Below are 8,875 nucleotides of genomic sequence, written 5' to 3' on the forward strand. Positions count from 1 at the left end.
ATAATGCTATTGCAGCAGAAGGATTAGACATAATACCTTTTGACTGCATCTGCATTCACAACTATTTCAGGGTCATTACCTTCAAAGTCTCCCAGATACAATGCCTCTTTTGGCAACACTTTTCTGATAATATATGGACCTTTCCAGTTAGGAGCAAATTTGCCTTTTGCTTCCTGATGATAGGGAAGGATACACCTTAAAACAAGTTGCCCCCAAAGTTTCTAGGTCGCACTTTCTTGTTGTAGGCACGGGCCATTCTTTATTGATACAACTGCCCGTGGAAGACTGCGGTCATCCACTTTTCATCGATCATGGTTAACTATTCCAAACGGGTTTTGACCCACTCACTATCTTCAATTTTAGCTTAAACAATGATCCAGAGAGAAGGGATTTCAACTTTCGCGGGTATTACGGCTTCAGTGCCATAAACCAAAAGGTACGGGGTTGCTCCAACCAATGTGCGCACAGTGGTGCGATACCCCAATAATGCAAAATGCAACTTTTCATGCCACTGCCTGGAACTTTGAATCATCTTTCTCAAAATCTTTTTGATGTTCTTGTTTGATTCTTTGACGGCACCATTGTCACACCTCCTTTTTCCGCCCCCGTGAGGGTAAGGGAGTTTTTTCCAATTAAAGGACAGTCGAAACGAGATTTGTTTATTTATTTCAGAGTCGCCACTTGGGAGATTTAGGGTGTCCCAAGTCACCTATTTTAATCCCGAATCGAGGAAAAGAATGACTTTGTATTACAGTCCGCGAACCAGAAATCCGGATAAGGAATTCTGTTAACCCAGGAGAAGGTGTTAGACATTCCCGAGTTTCGTGGTTCTAGCACGGTCGCTCAACTGTCATATTCGGCTTGTTTATCTGATTTTATACAATTATGCGCTCATGTGCAAGTTTTAACTCGTTACCGCTTTTATCATTATATTTTTAAAAGAATGTGAACATCGTTTAAAAATATGTCTTTGGATTGCGTCACATAAAATGCACCCGCGATCCGGAACGTATTTTTATTCAATGTTTTGGGATTTGGATTTGGGTCGCATAAATGCGCACCCGTGTTTAAGAATGTATTATTATTAAAATCGTGCCTAAAGCGATTAGCGTATTATTATTTCTGGGTAAGACCGTGGAATTCACTAAACAGTCCATCTCGAATTCTAAATACTCAATTAAACATTTATTAAGGGCCCCACAATTGGTGCATTTTATTGGGCGAGGCTCATCTCATTTTATTTTTAAAAGGACAGTCCTAAAATGCCTACATTTTTCTATTAAAATTTGTCTCTACAAAATAAAAGAGAAAATATCTTAATTTATTTACATGCTTGAGTTGTTATAGATGGATTTCGAATATGATTCATAAAATCTGAAAATGATGCAAACAGGACAGTCTGTTGTCACTGCGGGCCCAGGCCCAACGTGTATGACATAAAACTAGACCTGGCCCGTCTTATTCACATGTTATTACCTAGTTACATTATACTAGGCATGTTCTCATTTTGTCAAATTAAAAAAAACATAACAATCTAATTTTAATCCTAGACCATTTACATGCTGAAATTAACCAATATTATTTAACTAAACAATATTTCTACCAAGTTCCTACTAGATGGCCTATTCGTTTGATTTTTGACTCGACGGAGTTACTACACCATTTATTTATTTTTAGGCAATATATAGATAGTTCATCCGTTAAGCTATCGTCGGATGTTCCACTATATGTATTAAATAGCTACATGATTCTGATTTTTGCAAGCTAAATAATTTATACATACAAATAAACTTCAGAATATAATTATAGTAAATTTAGAATTTCAACTCTTCATTTTCCTATTCATGCTTCCTGTTTCAGTTTACAATAATTAGCGTGTCAGTTGTGTACCTGATATTGGAAACAAAAGAAGATGAAGATGAGAATCAACAGCAGTAATAACAATACAGCACAACAACAATAGTCCAGCAACAGTAACAACCCAGGAACAGAGTTTGCAAACCGGTGGAGCAGTAATCCCAAAACAAAAGCTTCAAGCTTTGATGAAACAACAACAATTAATGTTGATTTCAAACAATGAAAGAAAGCAGAAAATTTTTTTTTTAGTTTTTTTTTTATTTAAAAGTTTTAATATTTTTCGGAATTTTTCTTTCTCTCTTAAATATTCAGCTCTTTTTTTCTCTCTGTCCGTTCTTTTCTTATTCTCTTCCTAAAATCTGATTCAAGACCTCTTATTTATTTCCCCTCTCAAACCCTTTAATCCATTAATAAAACCATACTTTCTCCTACCAAACCCATTATCTTCCCACTCATCCCCCACTACATTAAACAAATATATCAACCCCGCCCTATTACATCTTGTCCCCCATGCCAAACATAAACAAATACAATATTCCCCTCCACTACATTATGTCTTGTCCCTCATTATATTAAACAATTATATCACCCCCACCCCATTACATTTTGTCCCACATGCTTAACATAAAGAACCACAAAATGTACAATTCCTAAACTACCCCTCCGACCTTATTGCAATTACCATTTTACCCCTGAACGTACTGCAAATTACCAAACTACCCCCATCAGCTATAACCAATTCACCTAATCAATTTTAACCAAAATATAGCCAATATGATCAATTTCTAACAATGTTCAACAACAAAATTCAAACTAAATGATGAACAACAAAGAAACAACTAAAATTATCTTGATTGAACAACATCTTTAACAACAAACAAACCTACTTTCAGATTCAACAACAACAACAACAACAACAAACAAATATATTCAGATTTCTAAATTCAATAATCATTTGAACTTAAAATCTAACAACTTTACAACCAACAATTCCTATATTAAAACTAAACAAAATCATGAAGCAAACTGAAGAAATAATCAAAAATGATAATCAACAATCAAGAAGATCAAACTATACTAATTTCGGATTCAAGATCAATCAAACAAAGTATGAACATAAATGAAAAGATTCAACAAACTTAAATCACAACTTAAACTATGAAACTCGATTCAGACCAAATATCATCGAAATAAATATTGCGTGACTAAACTAACACACTTCTAGATTAAGCCTAAACAAGAACAAATGAACACTGCCAACATACTGAATGAAAACAAACTAACCTCGTATGCAAGAAAATGATGAACAATCGACAAGAAAGGAAACCAAACATCACACAAAATGAAATCATCCGAACCAACTCAATATTAGCAAAGATACTATACATTTTACAACTAATAATCACGAATGACAAACCAATCAAACTCAAATTCGATTAAACAAAAATCTAATTTTTACAACCCAGATTCAACTAAGAAGAAATTCGAATTCTTAAACCATAACATTTGAACAGATTTTAGCGGCTTTTATCTCACTCGCATATAGATCCTAAAAATGAGAAAGGGAGATGAGACGGACCTTAATAGACTTTAACACTCCGCAGACCAATAGATCGAACAAACGACGGGCTACGACGATGAGGCGGGACTGGGGGTGAATGATGACTGTGATGGGATAGCCATGGCTTGGGTTGTCGTGGGCTGCTGGGCTGTCATGGTGGACGTTCAGCCATGAACGATGGGGCTGGGTTGTTGGTGGATGGAGATGGAGGATCGTGGGACCTGCTGGTCGTCGACTGTGGAGCTGGACGTCGACGAAAGACTGGTGGTCGTCCGGCTGTGTCGACGGAGCAGGCTAGCTCGTTGGAGGCGGGGGGAGCTACTGGAGATGGTGAAGCATCCATGGACGAGCTTGAGCTCGCCATGGAGGAGACAACGACGAGAAAGGCGGTCATAGTGGTGACGAACGACATGAAGACGACACAGCAGTAAGGTTCATTTTTATGGCTGGACATGGAGGCTGGGGTGTGAGGGGGGCAGCCATGGACGTCGAGCTCAAGCTCGAGCTTGACGCCGAACGACGAAGATGAAGCAGAAAGCAATGTCCGCCATGGACGAGCTTGATGAAGGAGATGAGACAGCAGCCATAGCTGCTCGGAGATGACGACGAGGTGTGTATGTGTGTACGTGGTGACAATGGAGGCTGGGCAGCCATGGGAGGGGTGTGAGGAGTTCGGAGAAGTAGAAGAAACATGAGAGGGGGGGCGGATGAGTTTAGTGTTTTAGGGTTTTCTTTTTGTTTGTTTTTTTGTAAAAATGTAAGATAATAGGGGTGTTGGGTCTTTGGATTATGGACCGGGTCGACCCGGTTTGGAATGGACCGGGTCTTGTGGAAGGTTGGACAATTGTTTGGGCCTGGGGTTGAAATTTGAAGAAGTGGCCCAATCCGATTTTTCTTTGTATTTTTTTTCTTCTTCTTTTATTTTTCTAAAACTAAATTATAAAAATACTTAAACTATTATTAAGAACTAAATTAAGTTATAAAAGCGCAAATTAACTCCAAATAACAATTAACGCACAATTAAGTAATAATTAAGCATAAAATTGTATATTTGGACATTAAATGCTAAAAATGCAAAAGATGCCTATTTTTGTAATTTTCATTTTTTGTAAAACAAACTTAATTACTAACAATTGTAGAATTAAATCCTTCATGCAAAATGCGACATATTTTGTATTTTTATTAATTTAACAAACAAACATGCACAGACAAAAACAAATAATTATTCAAAAATATCACAAAATTGCACACCAAGGAAAATCATTTTATTTTTGAATTTTTTGGGAGTAATTCTCATATAGGGCAAAAATCACGTGCTTACAGCTGCCCCTCTTTGCCCGAAGACACGAACGGTTTTCGTGCAAAGATAAAGCGAGCGATTTTTGCCCATTCGAGTACTCCGTGTGAAGCATTTTTTGAAAAAGATTTAACCGAACCTTTGCTTCAAAGGTTTCCTACATATCCTGAGCTAAACAGGAATCAGGTCAATGTAGTTCGGGAAGTTTTGGTAGCTGGGACTACCGTGGGACTGCAATGTTACTGTTGTTGCATGCTATTACCATTGCTTACCGATCTCCTTGTTACACCGTGCTTAAAAGAAAACAAGAAGCTAGGCTAGACTGCAATTTGTTCTTGTTGCCTTGCTTTCTTGTCTGCTTGCGTTTCTTCCGGTGCTTTTCTTCCGGTGCTTTTCTTCCGATGCTTTTCTTCCGAGACTTCTGGCCCTTTGCTTTTCTGAATACCAGTTTTCATCATTTTGTTCGGTCCACTGGGGACATGGCTTTCTTCATTAAGCTTTTCGGCGGTTCCCCTGGGGATACAACTCTCTTCATCAGATTTGTTATGCTGGGCATGATTTAATGTTCGCATGCCACTTCTTTCAAAATGCGTCTTTTCTTCCTTTTGACACATGCACTTGAGTTTGTGCTGGGACCTCTTGTTGCAACCTTCTGCTTCCCGGTGCTGGGGATTTTTATTGTTTCCTGCTGGGGATTCCTGTTGTAACCTTCTACCTTTCGGTGGGGTTACTGATTTCAAAATATGCAGTATAAGACTAAAAATTATTCCTCTCGTTATACAGGTGGGCGCCTGACTTCAACAAACAACTTTGAAAAATAAAACGCCATTCCTCTCTTCAGGCGGGCTCCTGATTTCAAAAACAACTTTTAAAAATAAACGCCATTCCTCTCTTCAGGCGGGCTCCTGACTTCAAACAAACAACTTTTAAAATAAACGTCATTCCTCTCTTCAGGCGGGCTCCTGACTTCAACAACAACCTTAAAGATGCCATTCCTTTCTTTAGGTTGGCGAGATTTCAACAACTTTTTAAAAATAAAACGCCTTTCCTCTTTTCAGGCGGGCTCCTGATTTCAAACAAACAACTTTTAAAATAAACGTTATTCCTCTCTTCAGGCGGGCTCCTGACTTCAACAACAACTTTAAAAATAAAATGCCATTCCTTTCTTTAGGTTGGCGAGATTTCAACAACTTTTAAAAATAAAACGCCTTCCTCTCTTCAGGCGGGCTCCTGACTTCAACTTAAAAAATAAAATGCCATTCCTTTCTTTAGGTTGGCGAGATTTCAACAACTTTAAAAATAAAACGCCTTTCCTCTCTTCAGGCGGGCTCCTGATTTCAACAACAACTTTGAAAATAAACGTCATTCCTCTCTTCAGGCGGGCTCCTGACTTCAACTTTAAAAATAAAATGTCATTCCTTTCTTTAGGTTGGCGAGATTTCAACAACTTTTTTTTTTCAAATTCAAACTCCATTCCTCTCTTCAAGTTGGCTCCTGACTTCAACAACAGCTGAACATTGATAATCTTAAGAAAACTAAAAAAAATGACTCCCCTTTTTTTCAAATTCAAACTTCTTCTTTTTTTCAAATTATCCGACTAAGATTTTATTATATTCTCTTGGGAGAAAAATTCCATGGGACCAAGATTTTGACTCTAGGAGATAAATCGTCAAACTAGGTCCATTTTGTTGTGATCTTAGGAGAAAGATTCATCGGACTAAGATTTGATATCTCAGGAGAAAATTTCATCGGACTAAGATTTCTATCTTAGGAGAAAAATTCATCGGACTAAGATTTGGTATCTTAGGAGAAAATTTCATCGGACTAAGATTTCTATCTTAGGAGAAAAATTCATCGGACTAAGATTTGATATTTTATCTTGGGAGAAAAATTCCATTGGACCAAGATTGTGACTCTAGGAGATAAATTGTCAAACTAGGTCCATTTTTTTGTGATCTTAGGAGAAAGATTCATCGGACTAAGAATTCTATCTTAGGAGAAAGTTTCATCGGACTAAGATTTCTATCTTAGGAGAAAGATTCATCGGACTAAGATTTGATATCTTAGGAGAAAAATTCATCGGACTAAGATTTGATGTCTTATCTTGGGAGAAACAATTCCATCGGACCAAGATTTGATATCTTAGGAAATTCATCAGATTAGGACTTTTTATCCTAGGAGGAAAATGTAAAGATCAATGATTTGAGAAACTTACCTTTGTAATTTCTTCTTTTCTTTTCTTTTTCCTTTGCGCTGCTTTGTTCTTGCTTGCTGGGGATAATACCACTGGGGGAGTCTCCTTTCTTCCCCTCCTTCAAAAATTTTTTTTTTATTATTTTCTCTCAACACTGTTGGGGATAAAAGTGTTATCTTCTTGGGATAACGTTGTTGAGGATAACGCTGTTGGGGAATTTTATCCCTTCAAATCGATGCTTCATTCTTCTGGAAGCTGCTGGGGATGATAATGGCTTTTTGCTTTTCTGAGCACAAGTGTCATCCCTTTGTTCTGTCTGCTGGGGAACAACTTCCTCCATTGAAACTTATTATGTTGGGGCAACACTGGTTCAAAGACCACTTCCCTTGAGACTGGTGTTATCTTTATTCTTCCTCGAATGGGTACCTGACTTCCAGAAAATTTTTCAAATGAAAGGAAAATTTTCTGCCCCAGTTTGACAGTCTCCCTTATGGCATGCATTTCTGTCATCAATGCCTTTCCTTTACCTGTTTCAAATCAAACAAAATTTGTTAGTTTAAAACGCGTGTTAGTTGTGATACTCCTACTGGGATGGTTTTCCCTTTCTCCTTCCCTGCTCTGCATTCCAAAAAACTTGTTGGGGATGATATTATTTGCTGGGGATGATCCCTTTCTGCTGGGGATATCCCTCTTCTTTTGTGGTATAGCTCGGAAACTGGCATTTCCCCGACTTTTAGTCTCGTATGAATTTCCCAAATCATGCTCATTGCTCTCCGCGTAGTTCTTTCTTGATTTGTCCAAGGGCCTTGGCCTTGAGGTTTATAACCTTTGATTTCGGCGAGGATATCCCTCTTGACACTCGTCAATCATTTTGTCAATTCCCTCTTGCTGGGGATATCTTTCTTGACACTGGCCTCGCGCTTGTTCCTTGCTGACTATACCACTTGGATGTACTAGTCAGATCTCCTCTTGCATGATTGGAAAGTTGATGGCCTATTTTGAAGTCATTTCCCACTGGTTTTGACCAAACAGACTCTACTGGGGAATGTTTCTATGAAAGGAGAAAGATAAACAAAAGGGGAAACGAATAAAGGACAAAGGAAAAATATGACTCTTTAACAAGAGAAACTATAAATAAAAACCTATCAAACGCAGATACCGACTCTAATGGTCATGGCATGCACATGTGCCCTATCCTCTACCGTCAATCATCTTTCAAGATCTTCATTTGGCGATTCCCCATCGGATTCTCAATCGTATTCGACTTGCAGTGCCCAAAAGGTTATCACCATCAAGTCTCTCTCATTTTGGTTTTTCTCTCAGCTTTCATCGCCTTATGGTGTCCGTGAAGATTTTCACCAATAAGACTCTCTCATTTGTATCACTTTCCAGTTGGGGATTTGGAGTGTTGCCGGTATGACTCTTTCTGCTGGGGAATAGAGTCTTTTCTGCTGTGGAACAGAGTGTTATGTCCACCGGTAAGACTCTCATTTGTCTGACTTGGCATCTTTTGACTGATCAGAAGGTCTTTCTTTGGACCGTAATATGGGATTTTGGATAGGTTTAGAAAGAAAGGGTATTAAAGGCTCGACAAAAAAAAACAAAATAAATTTGGGGTTCAAAATTACAACCTTCGGAACCATATTTGCTTACAACAAGCGCAACCCTTGCCCTAGTTTCTTGCTTGGGGATTATTTATTTATTATTATTTTTTAATTTTTATTACACCATGACCGAGCCGTGAGGCGCCTACGTATCCTCTTTGAGGAATCAGGTCGAACGTAGTTCCCAATTCCTCTTTTTTTCACTTGACTTTCCTTTGTTTTTTTTTGTTATCATTTTTCTTTTCTTTTCTTTTCTCTTTTTTTCGTTTTGTTGTTTTCTTTTCTTTCTTTTTTTTTTCTTTTTCCTTTCTTTTCTTCATTTTCTTTTTCTTTCTTTTGTTTCCCTGCCATGCTTGCGTTTC

Source organism: Nicotiana tabacum, chromosome 3 (assembly GCF_000715075.1).
Source record: "Nicotiana tabacum cultivar K326 chromosome 3, ASM71507v2, whole genome shotgun sequence".
Classification (NCBI taxonomy): Eukaryota; Viridiplantae; Streptophyta; class Magnoliopsida; order Solanales; family Solanaceae; genus Nicotiana; species Nicotiana tabacum.